At 28.0% G+C, this 22289-nt stretch overlaps 1 protein-coding gene across 2 annotated transcripts in view; it reads left to right on the top strand.

The window, feature by feature from the left end:
* Positions 1 to 271: 271 nt before the first annotated feature.
* The window catches only part of LOC107447802 (sialin), a 109757-nt gene continuing 87739 nt past the window's right edge, over positions 272 to 22289 (top strand). The window contains exon 1 of one of the 2 annotated variants that reach the window (XM_071186307.1): positions 272 to 374. The gene's annotated coding sequence lies outside the window, so the exon portion shown is untranslated. Of the gene's footprint in view, positions 381 to 22289 lie in introns of both variants that reach the window. The other variant, XM_071186306.1, reaches the window with a different exon arrangement.

Here is a 22289-nt window from a genome sequence, read left to right as displayed (position 1 = left end):
TAGAAACCTTGGCGACAATTTCCGCAATCAACTTCTTCTCACGTTTTATATGATGTACGCGATGCAGTTTCTCTCCAGGTGGAATAGAACGTGATGCCGTAGCTTAATTCCCACCAAATCAGTGAACAACAAGGGGAGTCCCCAGTGTCTCTTTTGATTGCGGAAATTATGATCAGATTAAGGTCTTTAAGCATAGGGTGAATTACGAGACAAAATGTCCAATTTGTTAGAAGAAAGGGTAAAAAAGCAAAAAGCTTTATAGTAGCCACCATTTCTGATTGGGTCGTGGTATGGTTTAGATCTTGGCTGAAGTGTCTCTATTTCATCTTGGCAAGCTGTCTTTTTGACATCATTACTGCGTTCTGGAATGTCTGGTATAGGTATTTTATTTGTCAGGTTCTCATTTCATCAAGGACGTGTAGGTTAAATTCTTAAAACTGTGGAATATATATATATATATATATATATATATATATATATATATATATATATATATATATATATATATATATATATATATATATATATATATATATATATATATATATCAGGAAAAAGTAATTTCAAGGCTATATGTCTCTCTGCTTGGGTACGTGAAAAAAATTGTCATTTTTTAATAATAAAAAATTAAAGATTTAAATAAAAATAACTAGAAGGTTTCGACGTATTGCGTAAAATGCCTGTACAATATTTCATATTACATTAAAAAGAATTTATTTTACATATTCAACTTCGAACGACATTAGGTTTGAGGATAATTTATTATCTAATTTTTGACTCCATACGCCATGTTATCCTATTTCGAGTCAATTATAGGAACACACTGGTTAACTTACGTGCTTGAATGCCCAGCTTAGATCAGAAAGATACTTTATTTTCAGTGATAATAAATATTGCGTGGTATTGTAGGATTAATTGGATTATGAAAAAATCATTAAAAAAGAGGTTTTCTGAATGTTATTTATGATACAATCGTATTTTAAACTTTATCTTGTTTATCTCCTTCACTTAAATTAAAGAGCTTAGAGAAGAAAATTTTTTTTAAAGACATGAAAAAAATAATCCTAGTTTTAGAACATGCTATTGATTGTGCAGAATATCAATCCATTCTAAGTAGTAAACTAAGATGGATATCTGTTATTATTGTTATGCAAAGAAAGGAAAATTAGTTGAACACCTTTAACAGAAATTAACCCATGAATTTCACAAATTGCTAGTGTTGTGTCTTGACTAAAAACAGTATTTTTAAATACAAAAGTAGAATGATGATAAATCTTTTTCAGAAAAATAAGAAAATAATTAATATTTTCTTAAAGAAAAATAGCTAAATATCAAAAATGCTATTGTATATTGAAAGTTTATTACTTAATCTCCTTATCGCGTATAAGACCAGAAAATAAGGAAAAATATTAGCTAACAACATACAGGTTTATAACTTCTGCATTTCACGCTTGGGCATCAGTTAAACATTAAAGTGACCAAAAATTTCCACACAATCACCCTACAACCCCAGAAAAGTCTATTATTTGCTCCGGAAACACCACAAACACTCCAAAACCTCAAACCGAAAGAATGGAAAATACCCAAGATCTATCCCCTACCTTTACAAAATCTCACAATTTTCCACGAACTCAAATTTAATCTCTAATCCCCGTGTTCCATTATCCCTCAAGATGCATTTGAACAAAGAATTGTAATTTCCTCTCGAGTGGTTGTCCAAGTCTGTTTGGCCCAATTTATTGGCGACAAAAAGGATCCGTATCAAGCTTCTCAAATTCTAAGAGATGGCCCATCACGCTCCATATGACAGACACCGTGAGATAAATATGCCGACTTTAAATCGGGTTATTGTATACAAGATCTCTTTCTTAACTCAAGAATGAGTTTTTACCCTGGCGGTGTCTTGGCCATTGCCTGAAATCGTTACCTTTAAGTAAAGGGATTAAATGTTCTTTTTTATTCCTTATCCCCAATATTTTCACGCATCGCTGGAGACGTGACATTTCTAAAAATTGCATCAATGTATATATATATATATATATATATATATATATATATATATATATATATATATATATATATATATATATATATATATATATATATATATATATATATATATATATATATATATATATATATATATATATATATATATATATATATATAAATATATATATATATATATATATATATATGTATATATATATATATAAATATATAAATATAATTTATATAAATAAATATATATATAATTTCAAATTTGAAATCGCACCCTTTAGGAAAATTTGTCATGGGTTCGAAATAAGAAAAAATGTCATAGGATACATTATTGGAGTTTTGCCAACAGTAAAGTTTTACCATGATTTTTTGCCGTAAACGTAAGGTAAAATTTTCATCTCATGCGTACGCATTCATTCATACGTATGGTAAATTTTTGTTTTGCGCATATGGCAAAAGTGCTTGGTAAAATTTTATCATAGGTAGGACCACATAGGGATATTTTGTAGTATTTTTTATATAGTAAATTTTTGCCGTAAAACTATGGTATGCTGTAGAAAATGATGACATTTTTCCATAGGCTATGGAGACATTTCTCCTCAGCCTTACGGTATTTCATCACTCAACTGTACATGGGCAAATGTATACATAGACAATAACAAGTTTCATTGAATTATCGTGAACTTTTGGAGTCTTTTCATAAGAATTATTATAAAAAGATAAATTAAAATGAGATATTAAGTATTTAAACATATGAAAAAAGACAATAATTTTGTAAGAAAGTGAAAGATTGTTATTGGGCAATACTTTGATAATTTTAGTCCTTATGACAAAAATTAAAGAAAAAAAAAATTAAGGCAATGCGAGCAATTAAAAAAAAGAAATTAGAATGAATTTAGATTTACTGGTTATCTACTGCTCAATAATGCCATATCAATCGCAATATCAAAGATTAAACACAATATCAAAGAAGGGCACTAATTATTAGTGCTATTCGCACTAATATAGCCACGAGAGCTAATTTAATTGCAAATATTTCTAAAACCATTTCAGTCCGAAACTAAGTTGTTAATAATATCGTCTGACTATAAGTTCAAAAATCCTGAAACAACATAGTCGAAACTAGCAAGATATTGATTAATTCCAAGAATATCGATATAGTCAGAAATTCGAAGAAAAAAAAAATACCTGAGTCTGAAAACTGTTAAAAAATGCTGTCTTTTTGGCCGGTAGAAATCCGTCGAAGCATCGGTGCCACGCTTACTTTGTTGTCGACATGATTGCAGTTGAAATTTTAAATGCCGTTTTTTCATGTAAATAATCGAAAATAGTTTTAAGTAACTCGAAATCTCTTTAAGGTCGGCGAACTTACAGAAATAATTAAAAATAAAAAATAATATTATAATAAGAAAGTTCATTGTTTTGAATGGATTGGTTTATTCTACGCAGAATTGAGTTGGATTGTTGGAGCTAGAGTAAAACACACTCTTCCGCGATCATATCCTCTCTCCCGTATGAATGACGCATGCGTATGGTATGTTTCCATTGTCTTGGTACTTCTTTTTAATCCTACCATTACAGCCGTGGTGGCTCAGAGGATTCCGATGTGGTGAACCGGGTTAGAATCTCAGCGATGGCTGGTCGATAAGAATTCCGCCCCCGGCTTACAGCGACCACATTGCTGATGTAAAATATCCTCAGTGGTAGACAGATCATGGGTTAGACTCCCCTTTCCGTCAGGCTAACCGTGGGAGGGTTTTCTTAGTTTTCTTCTAAATGTAAAGCAAATGCAGGTTAGTACCATCAAAAAGTCCTTTACTAAGGTAAATTTCCTCGATTACTTGATCCAGGAGTTCCCTTGTCTTCTGGATTGAGTTCAAAATCACAAGGTTACGGAGTTGAACATTAGTAGTCGCAAACCCAAAATTGGATCGGCTGTTCATGGGCTGTAATAAACTTAAACTGTATGAAACATCTGGGCACCTGAGGCTACTTGCGGCCCTTTTTCCATTCATCTTTAACTTGATCTTTGTGGTGCTTCTATTAAGTAGTGGAATGCAAATGAAGTAAAGGAGTATTCAGGACGTTAATAAAATATAAAATCCTACCTTTAGATCATGGTGTCCAGCCATATTTCTATGGATAGTTGAACCCCTACAGCCAAAGCTAAGTGCAGATGGCGCTAGGGATTAAAATTCGTCGTAGGACTTTCGGGTACTACCTCCGATTTCTTTTTACGCCTGAGCTTAGAAAAGCGTCCCGCTCAATGTTACTATATTTGTAGTGTTCATAACTTAGCCTTCCTTTAACTTTCAACGAAACAAATAAGAAAGGAATTCGGAAGAAGTCGCAAGCATGCTACCCAAATAATAACTACCGGTGACATTGTACACAATTATAACCAAATAAGGGATAACACTCAAAACTTGGCAAATATTACACTTTATTTATGTTGTGATAATAATTTTCGGTAATTTTTTTTGGCTCGTGACTTATTAGCATTCATAAATTGCAGAAAACTCTTATGAATGGTAAAATTTTCCGTGAATTTGTTAAAAAAATCACAATCATAAATCTTCCAAGAATATTAAGCCTGTTCACACTTCGCCTCGTAAGTAAAACATACTCCGAGAAATACACCGGAAGTTAATTAATTTCTTCCGGTTTAAGGAAGTTTGTTATTCTTTACATTCAGTCAACCATCCATAGTTACAACAGGATTATGGTGTCTTTCCATATAAATGAATGTCTGTGTGTGACTCCATCACACCGTAAGCTATGAAATTTGACATACAGATAGTTTAAAGCACGAGAAAGCTCACTGCCGACATTAGAACAAAAGTAGCAGAATGAATCGAACAGAATGAGCGAAAAACGAAATGGAACATTTTGATTGGTTAAGCATTAGCCATTGTTCTAGATTTACCTATAGACAATTCAATATTTCTCATATTTTAAGCATACCATTTAAGATACTTGTTAGCCTATAGCTCTATTTAATATTAACGTCAACAATATTAATGCCGTAGTATTCGTGGTCTACTTCACCAAATTAATTTTCCTAAAGTTATTTGATACTATTTTGTTTATAGTAATTCTTTTGAAATGTGTTTTTTTTTTTACAAAAGTAAATAATTTAAAATCAATGATAATTGAAAGAAAAAAATAATTAGTTGTGCATTGAAAGGCAAAATTAATAAAAAAATAATTCACTTAGGAGAAACGTAAAAAATCCCCGCGTTGTTATTAACGCCAATGAATCTTAATTAATTTCGGTAATTTATGCATATTGAAATAGAAGTAATAAAGCTATGCACTAAAATTCGAAATTAATAAAGTAAAGGTACTTATTCGTTTGGTGGAACCGTAAAAAATTGCTAAACTATTATTGATGACAATAATGCTTAACTAATGTCGATTAAATGTATTTTTTTATTATCATCGTTGAACAGCAGCCCAATTTTGGGCTTACTACTACTAATGATCTACTCTTTAGCGTTGTAATTTTGAACCCAATCCAGAAGATAACTTCTGGATCAGGTGTTGGAAGAAATTTTGCCTTCGTAGAGGACTTAGGTAATGCTTATTGAATGAAATAAACAGATAACCTGTGTACTAAAAAGCAAAGTTAATGGAGAAAAGATACTTATTTACTTAGATATTATTATTATTATTCGCCATATTACTATTGATACCAATGCTTAATTAATATTGGTGTTATGCATTAATTTAAATTAATTATGCAAAAAACAAAGTTAATGGAGAAAAGGTGAATGGGAAATTTCTTTTGGGGGAACCGTTGAATATTGCCATACGCAGGTGACGCTTAATGAATTTTGGTATTATATACTGATAATTAGCGCAGTTTTATTAATAACTCTACATTAGGTTTTCCGAAATTTTAGAAAATAATTTTTTCCAGTGGTAGCTGAGATAGTGTTTTAATACTTTAAAGAAGTGGAGTTAAAAGAACGTTTTTATCCCTTTACGTATAAATATTTTAAACTGTAGATTAAAAGTCAGATAGAGAAATGGTCATACTTCAAAGTCCTTATCAAGGTCTTATAAAATTTATATTTGTTTTTAAAATTTCGACGTTAGTTTGTTACCACTAATCACTTTCACGCAATATTCAATTGTTAAAGGGTGATACTATAAGTACCAAATATACTAATATAGGTGTAAAGTATTAGGTGATTATTAAAACTGAACCAATAATAAGCAGATTTAATACCAATACTGTGGAAATAAATCTTTACGGCCACTCGAAAAGGAAATGTAACAAAAAAAATTAGTTGAAAGTGGTAAATTTTGACTATCGACAGTAGACTGCGAGCTTAAGCATACTGCCAAGTAATGCTAATTACAGTTTCCGATAGGATAAACTACAGAAAACGAGTTTTACTGATTTTACTGGAAAGCTGGAACGCTACACTTAAGAATAAATGCAATATTTTTTTTAATGATTTAAACTTTATTAAACGAATAATTTAGTGTAAGGACCGGATGAGGTGTAACAGTTTCAGAGAGGCTATAATCAGAATACGAAAAAAAGTAGTATATTATTACCAATTTATTAGAATCTGAGGTTAACATTTCTATGCCTTACTGCCTAATTTGAAAATAAAAATAAGCAGCCATACTAAAAACTAAAGTGGATTAGTCGTGTTAAGATTAAAGTAACAGCAGAAAAATTACATCAAATATACCCATATTGATACAACCACTTTATTTTCTTTGATTTATTGATTTCCCCAAAACTTTCACTAGCTTGGTTCTTTCAGTAAGCTTTTCAACTGTTCAGTTTTGAGCATGATTTTGTAATGTTGCTCAGTACTTTCACCTTACTTCACTCAGTGTGGGGTATTCAGCCTTATGAATTTCCATATTAGCCACAAGTTATCATAAGTGAATTTTTCAGCTATCACAATTAATATCATGAGTATCATATTTAAGTTGCCATAAGTTAGCATTTTTTTAACTATAGGCTGGAGTTTTTCATAAGGGGCAATATCAACAAAAATATCTGAAAGCTCTTTTCAAACTTAAAATCACATTATATAAACTGAAACATTTGAAATCTATTTCAAAAAGACATTGGCAGACTAGGGTTTTTAGTCAGGGTGAATTCGGGTTTACCAGGTAAGTTTTAAGCATAATGTAATTTCTTAGCTTTGTACTTACACGATGATCTTTTTTTTTATTTAATTTTAATTCTTCTGTTTGATTTTATATTAGTTATAGGATGTCTTTAGTACTATAAATACAGTAAAAATCTTTAATTGATTTTGGAAGCTACAGACAAATCACTATAAAAAGGAGTTGTTTATTATCAATTCTTTTGCAACCATTGATATGCAAACCAACATTTTCAGCAAGATTGATAACAAATAATAAATTTTTTTAACAGTTAAATAATCCTTTCTGACAACAACAGAAAGCCTTAAATTCCTCGTTTCATTAAAAAGGTTCAGTTAAAATTAGAATTGTGATTGTTTGATTAATGATCTACCTTTGAAAAAATCTTGACAGATCAAATATATTTGTGGGCCGATCTGAAACTTTTTCAAATATTTTACTCTCTACATCATTGCGCAAACTTTCTGATGAGGTGTGGTTCTACAAGCGACACACCTGAAACAAAAACAAAACAATAAAAATGTTAAAAAAATATGAAACATATTCTAGCGGGGGGCTGGAAAACTTCTAATCAAACCACCTTCAGTTCAATCCACCAACAGTATCCTTCTGATGGGAAATGGTGGGCAATTATTTTAAAGACAGCTTTGTTTGCATTGCTGTGCAAACTTCTTTGGCTTGTATCAACAACTGAGGAAAATCAGATTTCTTTTTGCTTTGAAAAAGAGATGGCATGGAGGTAGAAATGTTTCATTGAAAGTACATATTGAATATATTTTTGTCAAAAAAAAAAGGTTCTCTAAACAATAAATGAGAATCAGTAAAAGTGACAGAAGTGTGTGAGAGGCATCTTGGGCAGAAAATTCCAACATTCTCTGTTATCTTCTTAGTTATTAACCTTTTAATCTTCTTTCCCAGATAGCTCTGAGCTTAAAATTTAAAGGATATTAAATAAAGCTGAACCAACATCGAACTTCAAGAAGTAAGCAACAACTTACCGTCCTAAATTACGATTATGAAGTAATTCTAAAGATCCTGAAGGAAACGCACGAAAAATTTTAATTCTTGTTTAAGAAATATTGATTTTTTAAAAAAAAGTTTTAAGCGTTTTGTGTCAGAAATATAATTACATACTTAAAGTTTAAGTAAAGCTATTGCATAATTTTGATGAAAACTTTTAAATCTATATAATTTTATTTCATGAAATTTAGTTAATCAAATTAATTTCTATTTGAATCACACATTTTCACGAACGAGAAATAAGTTTAATTTTCTCGTAAAATATTACGATTGTAACATAATTACTCTGCTAAACATGGCCTGTAGGAAGCATAAAGAAAACTCTTCTTTTGATTTTTCAAAGATAGTTTTTCTTTATGTCAAAAGTATTTAGTATTGGAAAAATATTGCATCAATTTGATTAAAACTTCTTAAAGTACACAATTGTATTAAAAAGAAATTTAGTCTATTAATTAATTTCTATTTGATTCGAGATACTGCTACGATTGAAAAATAAGTTTAATTTTTCTCATAAAATTAAAAGAAGGTTTAGAAGAGGAGTTTTTTCAAAAGCTAAGTTTTAAAACCAGACTAAAACTTTGCCACGTTCTTAATTTATTTTTTGGAGCTCTGAAAAATATTTCAATAAACAAATGAAAAAAAAAATCAGTCTGTGAATTGAAGTTATATTTGCCTCTTCTATTGTTTGGTTTAAGAAATAATCAGGGTGTCAATCCTCTAATTTTCAGAAAGTTGTTCCAGTTCACAGTAAGCCTTTTGATTCACTAAAAATTTCTATTTAAAATTTTTTTTTCCTTTTTAAAAATCCTAAAAAATAGTTAATCTTGAAAAAGTGATATTCTATTGAAGAAATGTCTGATAAGCATTCCAGATTAAACGAAGTTTCATGACTAAAAGAGGATCACTGAAAAAATATTTTTCAATTTTTCTCCTTCTTCTTTAATCATTCAAATATTTTTGGTTCCATTTACTGTAACAACACAAATTTTCTCAACTAACAAAACAAACAAAATAAATAAATAAATAAAAGTAAAAACAAGTATTTTTTCCATACTTACAGATTGTTTAAAGCTAGTTAATTATTTAAAAAAAAATTTATCGTTTTTGTATATCATAGCCACCGAGAGTCAAGGCTTATCAGTAGATTTGTGACGTCATCCTCTGAAGTGTTAGCGAAGCATAAGATAACGTGGTATTTGAATTTGTATTAAGAGAAAGCTATAATAAATAAAAAGTTCAAACTTTTGAACGACGTAATATATTTTTGCTTTAGCTAATTTAATAGCACTTAATTTTTTTTAAGTGGGGAATTTTTAGCTTTTAAGTTATTCGTAACTCTATAAAATGAACATGTTGGACTGCTTGATGCTTTTCAATAGAAATGAAGAAATGAAATTTAATAATAAATTTTTTACTTTTAATTTTTAAATCTTGATTCAACATAACTATTCTTAATATCAAAAGAATAAACCGTATTTAAGTGTATGATTTATTATTTTCTAATATATAATTAAATATTAGATTTAATCATATATTCGAAAATAAGAAATGATACATAAGGAAACGGATGCGAGACAAATAAAAATATGTTATATCATGGCAGAAAAGAGACAAATGAAGAAATACTAGTTTTTTTGGCGCATTCATAAAATTTTTATTTTAAAATACGTTCTAAAGAATTCTTTCAGAATCTTATGATATACATTCAAACTCCAAGTGGAAATAATATAAAAATAAATACTGCAATTATTTACAAGTAAATGACGCATATAATATTCAAATAGTACAAAATAATTTGCTAAGTAATAATTATATAGCAATAATTAAAAAATAACAATAATTAAGAAATTATAAGTAATTTAGCAAAGTATTTCCATCATTAAGATTGTAAAGCTTTAAAATAGTATTTATTATTTTGAAAAATAAATATATATTTATTTACTATAAAAAAGTAAAGTATTTTCAAATCTTAAGTTTTTCTAACATATAATAAATTTATTGATGACAATCTTTCTTATAAGATTTGTTAAAAAAATATCCCAAAATAGAGATTCTTCTGGAAAATTATTAGTACAATATTCTGAGCAGAAATTGCTCTGTAATTAAAAAAATTTATTCACTGAAAAAAGTAAGAAAATATTGAATATTATTTATGAACTGCATTTGAAATTGTCAACAAGTTTCTGTTAAATCGTAATTTTTAAAAGAAAATTAGGAAAATATGAAAGCAGTGTTATTAAAATCATTTTTCCTGTCACTCAATAAGATACATCTCATTAACTAATATATTTTATATAAGATACATTTCAATCAATATTCTCATGAATATGCAATGCTTATTTATCTATTAGAACAATTTCTACGGTTATGCGCAAAACCGATATATATATATATATATATATATATATATATATATATATATATATATATATATATATATATATATATATATATATATATATATATATATATATATATATATATATATATATATATATATATATATATATATATATATATATATATCGAATGCACGCATGCAACATGCTTTAAGAAGTTTAATAATTTTTAAAACGCTTATAAAACGCACTATTTTATAAAGTAGATTAGGCTGATTCTAAAAAAAATAATTACTTTAACAAAACTCGGATTTAAATAACATGCAAACACCAAAAAAGCATGCACGTGAAAAAATCCTCGTTTTTGCTTTAAAAATTACTACCTTTTTGTTAAAAAATGCACATCGATTTATAAAAATTGTAGCCAGAAAGATAAATATTTTTCAGGGTGTTATTTGAAAATTTTATTCAAGCAGTAAATTATTTTTCAACACTTTTGACAATCTTTGGTTAATGTGACGCATTAAAATTAAATTACAATATTTAATAACGAATTATAAAATACTAAAAAAAATTATTTAAGGTATCAGCATAAGATAAGACGAAAACAATTCATCTGTATTCGAAAGATTCATGCCATATGATGCATGAACAGCAATTTCATTAATATTCATTTAAATAGTTACATAAAAAAATTAAAATGGGTAACAATGAATTGAATTTCTTTTTTATTAATATGATTTAATGTATCGGAGTTTTTTTGCTTTCAAGTATGAATATTTACGAAATTTTACTCATATGATCGTAAGCTATCTTTAAGAAAAAATAAGCTTTAAATGCCACTCAACATTGTTACTAATTTTTCCTTCTTTTAAAGGTATAACTAAAGCTGTTTTGCTAGTTTTTTTTAAATAATAAAAATTTTAACTCTTTAATGACATCTGATATTTGTTTATATATGCATTTAAACACGACAAATGATGTTTAAATTTGTCTTATTTAACGTCTAAGAGTTTTGTATAAGTACGAATGTTTTGCTAGTTTCATATTCTAATGTTCGCTAACAATAAACAATGCTTAAAGCAATGTAATTCTTAGACACAACTTATTTCATTATTTAATTAAAAAGCTTATTATTAAGTCTGAAAAAACGAATGTTAAAACATGAAAGATAAATTACACTTACTCGACTATTAACGGTTATTTGATAACTGTCTCGCCTGATGGAATTCATCCATTTTTTTTTAATTTCCTCTCTTTTCGAAACCTAAATACTGATACTTCAGGCCCATTATTGCAGTTCCCTTTACATCTTGGAACTACACACGAATATGGCATTGTTAAAAGCTGTAAAATAATGCAACATATATTCTTTTGAAATTGTGTAAAAAGACACATCCGACGGACAAACGAGACTGCTATTCAATGAGGGACAAATATTTGAAATTGGCGGCTAATCGCATATCACCACAGTATGTCACAAAATACTCGTCACAAAAAGGCGACAAAATACTTTTCCTTCTTCAGCATTTATATTCATATTGAAATCACCGTCAAGCCAGTAATTATAAGTTAATAATAGAAGGAATATAAAAATACTTTAAATTATTGTTATGAAAATACATTAAAATTCCTGCTAGTGAAAATAAAAGGTAAAACGGCACGATCTCTATAGCAACGCATGCAATGAAGACGCATGCACACTGTTTAGTATGAACACAGTTGAAAAGTGTGATGATGTTTAAAAAAAGTTGCGCACACCATCAAAACCCAAAACAAGACCCATTTTCCCAATGAAAGACAATTATGTAATAGTTTTTTATATTCTAATACATTACTTTAGATCGCGATTCATGGTATAGTTTTTTAAATTCTTCCCATTACAAATTTTTTTAATACATATATTCTTTGCAAACTTCCATTTTTCAGAAACTTGAATTAATTCTACCATCAAAATTTATCAAATTCGAAAAACAACTCAAAAGAACATATATTTATTCGATTTATTAAAAATACGAAGTGAAGTGAAAAACAAATTATACACAAAAGCAAACAAAATAAGAATTACACAACAGTTGCTGCACCGTAATTCATTCCTTACGCCGAATCCATAATTCATATTTTGAAAGACGCACAAAAGAATTCGAATGACACAGACAAGAGATCTTATAAAGATTTAGCTGATTCTACTTGGTTGGTATCCCCGATAAAATATTCCAAAATAAACATAAATTAACTTTCAGAAAGCATGTATAGATTTTTTTCCATTTTTTAAATTTCTTTTGTTATTTTAATGTTTCTTGGCTTCTTTTTTTATTATTATTATTTCAAAAAAAGAAAAGTTTCATAGCATCCTAAACAACCAACGGCGGGGGTGAAGTTTGGTGGCTTTTGCGTTTTCTTCTTAGACGCCAAGAGGTCAAGTTCATTTCACAGCGGGAGAGGCATTTTTTTGCCGAAACTGCAGATATTTTTTCCTGTTGGAAAATTTTAGTCTGATCACCTTCTTATGTTAAGCGTCTAATGACAACGACAGGAAAGATTTCATGAAATCCATGTGCCTTGTTTTGACCTTGATTGAAATTCCAGGTCTTTCTTTTTGAACAAAAATGTGATGGGAGGTATTTACGGAATATTAAAAGGGTATTACAACCTAAAAAAATGAAGAAAATAAAAAATTGTGGTTCATAACTAATGTATCACAAACTAAAGCTACATAATATTTTTCATTTATTTAAAAACCGATTTATTGAGTTTCTAATTATCCGATTAAATATTTTTTTTGTCATTGATTAACTAATCTATTTTTTTATTAGCAACATACATATAATGCATACGTGCTCAATAATACTATGTGAAGATTTGATTTTCTTCTTTCTTTATTTACTTCTTATATATCAATAACCATTCTTGGGAAATGTTGCCAAAGCATTTTTTGTTCATAAAAATTTTTAAATGACGAGAGAGCTATCCTCCTTATGCTCTCTCCCTAGACTAATACAGGTCTGTAAACATAAAAATGTGCAGACGAAAGTTTTTTAACTTAAAGATCTCAAGGAAAAAAATTCGATTCGATTTTTCCATGCTAACTATAAGAGATTTATATGGACGGAGTTTTCTTAGTTTTGAAATAACCATCTTATATTGTTTAATAATTTTTATCGCATATTTTCCTCGATGTGTATTCTGTTTTAGATAATTACAAAATTTTAAATTTTAGAATTGTCAGCTTTTTAAAAACTTTTTAAAGTTTTAGTTTTAAAATTATTTACATTTCAATGAAAACATAAATATATTCCAAAACCTTAAAAGTCCTGCGTTAATTGAAATTTATTTTGCGTGTTTAATTTTTGATTTCAGTTTCCTTTAAATGTTTCTACAGAAAATAAACAATTTTTTTGACCATTTAAATCACTCAATATTTTCAAGAAAAAGTGAAAATTCTCATCGACCTTTATTAGATGGTGGAAATATCGTATTTTTGTGAATCACGAAAGAAAAAAATGCTCTGGAAGACGGAAATAAAAAGCATCGAAAAAAAGCACCGGAGAAGGAGTGCAACTTGAACAATTATATGGATTTAATGACCGATTTGATTCGGTCCATTGACTACAAATTTAATGTAACTAATTTATTTGAATGCAATGAGATACTTTTTTTAAAGAATTAATTAATATACTACGTTTAAGTTTGCGTAATAAAACGTTGTTAGGTTTACGTAAATAAATTTATAATAAAATAATTACTTCTTTGAGTGTGGTTAGTCTTCAACTAATACTTTTTCTTGCTTCGTTCAAATTAAAGTTATTGAATAAAGACAGTATTGCGGGCATTAATTTTTTCCCAGTAAGCATTTATGTGAGCATTATGTATGATCTATTAGTAAGCATTATGTATGATCTATTATTAGTGGAAAGCGTTTCTTCTATATTTTTATTTACTTTTCTTTATTTCTTTCTATCATATAATAAATTCCATTAGAAACAGAGGAAAGAAAAAACCTACTTAATAATGCTCGCATGAATCCATTCTTATATTAATTCAAAAGGATTAATTATGCATATCGTCCTTGTTAATACGCATTTTATTCAGCATTGAAATTAGTTTTAAAGCAAGGAAAATTGTGAGAAATTAATTTTTTAAATAAATCGCAATTTACTTTACCTTTTTTTTAAATATTCATTTTCGTCCTCGTTAATGCACAGCATAATAATGAGAGATAAACTCTTCAATTTAACTAGTATTTAATCTTTTTGCCGTAGCATGATGCTAAAACCTTTCAGGCAAGGCTAGAGTTATAAGAGAAACAAGCACTATAAACTCCTTTTTAGCAACAATTTTACTCTCTAACATAAACTCCTCTAAAACAATTTTATTATAGATATCATAACACAATTTTTGGATATATATCATAATGCAATAAATATAATTATAGTTCGAACTCTTAATGTGTTTTAATCATTTTGTTAGACATTATACAACAAGTTCCTTTCTATGAACTTTAAGTTTTTCCTTGTACATCAATGAAAATTAAAGAAAAATATCTAAGTCAATTAGAGTTTATTTTTCTCAAGATATAAATATTTAATTAATTCGAGCTCAAGGGCTCGAATTGAAAGGTTTGTTAACTACATATAATTTCTAAATTGGTGATTGTTTTTCCAGGCTGTTCTTTTAAAGCGTTCATTTTTTCAGTTCACAGTTTTCGGCTGAGCATCTATGAGTGACGTACGTTAGTGTGATTATACGTTATTGCACGTTATAGTGACGACGTATAATGTTTAATAAACATAAGATTAGCGAAAAGTTTTCAATCTAAATTTTTTACATCTTTAAGATGGTATCTTTATGTCTTTAACAATAGGTCTTCAAATTAATCATTTTTAAATTGCTCGACTGCGTTTTTATAACTTCTGCATTTCAGATAAAATGGGAAGCAATGTTGAAATAAAAATAAATGAAGTTTGTGTGTAAACAATTAATGAAGTTTGTTTGTAAGCAATAGACAAATATAATCGGGAGTATTTTTAATTAAAAGTAAAAAACAAAGCAGATAAAAATTGGATTATTTTAAAATTCAAAATTAAAAATTTTGTAAGAAGTACAAATTTTTAATTCCCGTCTTATTCGAATATTTCCTGTAAGAGATCTGTCCCAGGGATGCATTTTACTTATGATTATACTCTCATTACAATGGTTTTTGCTTTGTCCTATGATTTCTATAATGATAAATGGGAAAGGTTGTATATTATTTTTTTCCAACCAAAACAAGTTATTAATGTTTTCATTCTTTAACAGTCATTACACAAAACTTCCCCTGTAATTGTATATCTCATTCACCAAGACATCGCCCCAAAAGCTAAGTTCAACATGGAATAAGAAAAAAAATTCACATTTTCTCTTGGCGTTCCTCTTTTATTGCCTTACACTCAACAAAGGGCGAATGTGCACTTAAATTCCGTTTCCGCAATTCCTATAAGAATCTTACTTAAGAATAACAGAGAAAATTAAGGGGGAATAAAAAAAACAAGAAATAAATCGTTAGTTAAGGGCGTTAAGAATTAAAACCTATTTAACGGTTTTTTTTTCTTTTTCCTTTGATGAAACGTGTCTTCCAAATCGTTTCCATGAAGTCATCCGGGATTTTTCTTCTAAGGATTTCATAACAAGATCTAGGTTTCTTTCTAGAAAAACAAAGTTCTTAATCTACAAAACTCTTGTCAGGCCGGTCGTGATATATGCTTCTGAAGTTTGGACAATGACAAAACTGGAGAAAAATTGTATCACAATATTTGAGAGAAAGATTTTGCGGAGTATACTTGGTGGTGTAAATGAAAATAATAACTGGAGAAGGAGATTTAACTTTGAACTATACAAGATTTTTAAATAAACTGATATTATTAAATACATAAAGATAAATAGAATGAATTGGATGGCCCGCGTGATTCGAATAAGTGATGACAATACAAGATGCTACTTTTTAAACCCACTGGAGCAAGAAAGCGGGGAAGGACGCGGTTGAGATGGGCTGACTGGGTGGAGTCTGATTTTCTTTCAATTATTAATTATTAGTGAAAAGAATTGGAGATCAAAGATAAATCGGAGGTCATTATGGAGAAATCTTCAGAGGAAGGCATTGGCCCACATTGGGCTGTCTGACCAACTATGATTATGATGATGATAGAAGGTGCTTTCTGCTTTGATGCTTACTTAAGACCCTTAAGTAAAATAAAGTCTCATATTGAAACTTGGAAGGTTTAACTTTTGTTAAAATGTTTTTGGTGATGTTATAAAAAGGATATTATAGTAAAATGTGAAATAAGTGCATTTTATAAATTAATAAAATTGGTGAAACACTCGAAAAAGTGCTGTTTTTGGTCAGAATCATTCAAAGAGGTATTCATTTGCTTAGGATTTAGAGGAAATAATATAGTATAGGAAATAAGTTTTGAAAAAAGAATAAAAAATTGATTTTGGATTGCTGGTTTGGATATTAAATTATTTGGCTCGATTTTCAAAAATAGAACGTAATGTGCTTTCTTTTCGCTTTTTCCTTCTTTACATAATTTAATTACTGTGTACTTTTGAGTATCTTTTTATAAAAGTACTTACAAGAAAAAAATTTCAAACACACATTATAAAAGGTTCAATTCAATATGCATTTAAAAGTCACTATTTAAATTGAAATTTTAAAAAATACGCAAATAATTAATATAAATTATTAAAATCATTCCTCCGAATGATTTTTTTTTTAAAAAAAAAGAAAATTCAAATGTTTTAAAATTATTAACCGAAGCAATTTGACTTTTTCTAGATATAGTATTTGTGACGCCTTTCATCCGAACTCAACTGTCAAAAGTTTAAATCTTTTCTTACTCCTTTTCAATCACAAAGAAACTCACTGTGGATAACTACTCTGTTAGGCACTATCTTTCGAAACATTTAAATTACAAAGTCATCATATAATCAAAATTTAAGATCTAAGGTATGCGGTAAATTTGATTATTTATAATTTTCTTTCTGACAAAATTAAGCTGATACAATTTTGCAGTTATCATTTTTCAAAACCTAATTTAATATAGTACATTTTTCTGTCTTTAGATTTTTGACAAATAGCTGTTTCAGCGTAATTTAAGAGAAAAAAATTTGCGTAATAGGTTTTTATTAACATAAACTATGACAAAATTAAATTTAAAAAAATTTGAAGCATGCAAACAAGTTGTTTTAAATTAACTACTCGAAAACACACAATTTTACTGTCTGATATAAAAGTTCTAAAAATGTCATCAAGCACTATTTCTCCTCATCTTAATAAAACTTTTATTCATCTTTTCCGAAAGGCATAGTTATTTCGAATAATAATAGATCATCAAAAGTTAAAAAAAAAAGAAATCCGAGAAAGTGAGAACAGATATGCTTAAAGTTAATAGCAAGTAGAAAATTAGAATTCACTACTCAGAAGCAAGTATTATTTTCAAATTTAAAGTAAGAAGTATTATTTTTAAATTTTGACACGAGTATAAATCAGTTCAAATAAAGTTATATGGTGCGAATTCTTTTAATATATTTTAAAGTGTTTAGTGCATCATTAAGCAAAAGAAGGCTACCTCTTCACCAGAGAAAATACCACTTTCATAAGACAATGACTAACAGGCTCACTAACAATGTGGTACTTTAAATGTTGCTATAAGAAAAAATATTTAATTCATGAAATTATAAATTATGAGGTATAAATTCTGATGGTAAATGTTTGAGGTATTCGGTACGTTAATTAGATGAAGTTTGACTTTTTTTTTTACCGAAATTTCATTTTTGGTAAAATTCAATAGTTAGAAAAATTCAGATTCTAAGTGTGAGAATTTTTAAAATACTTTTTTCAGTGGCTGTTATATTATTGAACATACAATTACTTATTCACAAAAGTAAACTCTTATTTTTGACTGCATGTTATGGAAAACTTAACAATTTTTGGAACATTTTAGATAGTTTGCTCAGGAAAAGTTTGCTTATTTATAATTTTCAGGAGATTAGTGTTTTACTGGAATATCAACGAAAGTTTTGAAAGGTGCGTAGTCAATTATGGTTTTTATTCGATAAGAAGTTTTTTTTGTCAATGAACACGCAATAAAAATCAGCAGGTAAAAAGATAATGCTTATTATCAAGCGTTACTTTACAATGGCGAAAATAGTTTTGACGTCACTTGACTTTAATGCACAGATCGAAACAAAGTTTAACTTTCAGTTCTCAGAAATATTTCAACGATTCATTTTTGTTAACTTTACGTTATTGTCCAGAAAGCGCATATTTATTTTCGGGTGCATAATGACGCACGAAAATAAATATGCGTCTTACTATACCGCACTTGTCTTCACTCTATTAAAAAAAATAATAATAATTTGGACATTACATTAATTTTAAATTTTTTTCATGCACTATTCAAATTTACTTCAGGAACAACAAAAATACAAAAAGCACTATCATATAAACACCGAAGGCAGTTAATCTTGGGTCAATTAAAGCAACTGCAAAGCAACTACTTGCCTTTTCACTTACTGTCGCCATTCGTTGCACATTTTAACAAGTTCTTTTTTTTTCTCAGAACAACCTTAAATAAATACTCAACTTTACAGTCACAGTTAAGATATTTTTCGAAAAAATTTATTTCCTTTCTAACAGCGGGATATCAGTGTGAACTTGAAGAAGCCAATTAAGCCGTTAACTAAGAAGCGGTGAAGGCAGAACAGTCATTCATTAGCAAAATAAACGATATCATGGGCACGTTTGTAATTTACGAAAAGAATAAATTTTTAATAGAAGTATGAAAGAAAGAGAAGAAAAAAAAAAGAAGAACTTCTTTAGAATCTTAATGGTTTTCAAAAATGCTATCTTTATCGTTGTGTCTGTAAAACAGTTGATAATGTATTGCCATGATTTACTTATAACACCTGTCAGAGAATAATTTACGCCATTTTTTTGCGCTTTGTTTCTCAGCTGAATGACAACCACAAAATCACTGAGTGTCTGTTATTATAAAAGGAAATCATGTTGATCACAGAAAGGATTTCAGTTGAGTAAATTACTGATTCTTGTACCCAATTTTAAACCATTAATACTCAAGTGGCTATTTTTCAATAATATTTTGAAATATAATGTTCGATGTCAGGAAATCAACTGAAAAATTACTATAAAAACCCTGTATTTTTATTTATTTATTTTTTATTAATAATTTATTAAAAGAAAAGAAAAATTTGTAAAGCTTTTTAATGTAATGGAAAATGTTAAGGTTTTATTTTCGGAGGCTCTATCGTCACATAAAATAAGGTTTTTTTTAGCGAAGAAATACTATAATCGTGAGTTTATAACAGTTATTCCTGACAGTAAGATCACATTTTGACCAAGCTAGTGCCTTCCATTGTAAAAATAAATGACATGAAATAAATGGCATAAAAATAAATGACATGAAAATGAAATCGTTCGTATCTTATTATTGTGACCCTCGTAAAAATATAATAGTTTTTTTTTCACTATAGTAGGTTTATATTATAGTAGTTTTAATTCTTTAAATTATTGCTTTGATTATTCTTTTTTTTTTTCTCTTTCTCTCTCTCTTACCATGTTTTTCCCCCCTTTTTTTTATCATCAATTGAACTTAAATAATTAAATGATACTGCGTTTTTTCTCTTTGTGTACAAATTCGAAAACGAGATGCTTGCGTAGTTATCACGAGATAATCTATGGTGGTGACATCTAGTGATGAATTAATATCAAGGGATGAATTTTATAAATAGTAATTTGAATATTTATTTTAAGAAATTTTTTTGGAAAGTGATCCTTACATTGTTTATTGAAAAACTGCCTGGTTCAAGTTCTCATTCATAGAACATTGCCCTTGTAAGGTTGGCAATTCGAAACCTTTGTTTTTCTTACAGAAAAACATTGATAATTTTTCGTAAAGTTGAAAAGTTGTAAAGATTCTGAGCTTCTGTCAAACAGAAAATTTAAATATTTTTCGTCTTCTTACGGCTACAATAAAATATTATAAGTTTAGATTACAAAAGAAAGTTTACGATTACACCACCTGCAATCATGGTTTCTAAAAACAATCATTCAAGTTATCAAAAAAATAGTTTCATTTTATTCAGATATAATAAATAGATTAATAATAATAATAATAGACTAATAGTTTATTCGTGCTGAAAATTTTCATCGATATTACTGTTAATTGTTTATTCTTTATTTATTAAACATTATATAGGGGGGAAATGGGAATTCATATCACAAATAAGTTTCAAAATTTTAAACTAACTCATTTATTTTTAATATCTGGTAAATAGCAGTTTCACATTTGAAAAATGTGGTTAGATTAACTATATGAAAAGTTTAAAGTTATCGAGAAAAATGTTAAAATTGGGTGTTGTGAGCTATATTAGTATTTAATAATTTTAGTGAACAACATTGCATGTTTCTGAAGAAAATAGGAAAATTATTTGTCATACTCTTTTAAGTCCTTACGTCAAATAACACCAACGATTTTCAAACTCAATTCAAAGAAGTACTTGGTTGCTTAAGGTCTATTGAAAAACCGTGTTGTTACAGAGGTTTTTATCCTTTAATGCTTTCAAATATTCCTAACTTAAGCATTAATATTAAAATATTATTTAAAAAAATATTGCCTTTCCCTAACTTTTTTTTTTCTTCAAAACTCTTTTCCATTTCTCTTTACAGCACATCTGTATCTTAACTACCAATAATAACAAGGGTAATTTTTATTCTGAATAATATCATGGACACTAACTTCAAAACAAAATAAAAAAAAGAATGGTCAAAAAAATTGTTTTATTTTTTCGGTTAATTTACTAATATTATAGCACTTATATATGAGATATTAGATATTTCATAGTATTTCTCTGTAAGAATTTCATATAATGTATATAAATATTTCTTTCTCACGGTGGCAAAAAAAGTCTTCATTTCAAGATGTGAAGTATCAAGTGTGTGATCTGTCATAAGCATGAAAGCGTAAACGCACACGTTTACAAAATTCTGAATGCAAATTCTTTTCTCACGTGTATAACGAAAAACTGAAAGCAGAAGTTCAAAGCGAACAATTCATATCAACAAACGTTAATTATACTTTGCATTTTCAATAAAAATAATTTTATAATAATAATAATGATAATGAATATTTAGTTGTAATTTTTTTATAAAAGCATATTTATTTTTTTGTTTCTGCAAGTTTTTTCGATTTTACGTCATTTATTTCAATTTAATTTTTTTTTATTTCAATAACTTATTATTGACTTTCATTTCTTAAAGAGGAATTATTTTTAAGGTAGTGAATTTGAAATATTAAGAGCTGGAAGCGCATTTTAAATAGGTTTTAGAGAGCAGGCTATATAAGATCACTGTTTGGTGAGCGTCAGGTTAAGGAGTGTTACTTTAAATTCCTGACTTATAAGCATGTTACAAAGATAATGAACACAAAATACATAATTTGAAATAACAATGGAATCGTCATACCTCATTTTACTAAGTTTTTCAACTCTAATAGATAATAAAAATTATAAAATATTATGAAAAATATTTTTCAACGGATTTATCTTCGGTTAAGTCAGTTTTATAATTGTATAGAAAAACCTTTTGATCCACTTAAATAATTTAAGGTTTGTGGTAAAATACTCAAATCATTAATAATATGGCTTAATTATTACCACCCTATACAACTAGTGACTGCATAGTTTAATAAAACATTACGAGCAATTTTGGTGCAATAATGATTAATATTTTTT

The sequence above is a fragment of the Parasteatoda tepidariorum genome, chromosome 9, assembly GCF_982258835.1.
Source record: "Parasteatoda tepidariorum strain Cologne lab strain chromosome 9, Ptep-v5.0, whole genome shotgun sequence".
In the NCBI taxonomy this organism is placed as follows: Eukaryota; Metazoa; Arthropoda; class Arachnida; order Araneae; family Theridiidae; genus Parasteatoda; species Parasteatoda tepidariorum.
The sequence above is the reverse complement of the archived record's forward strand: the minus strand, read 5'-3'. Positions and strand labels throughout refer to the sequence as shown.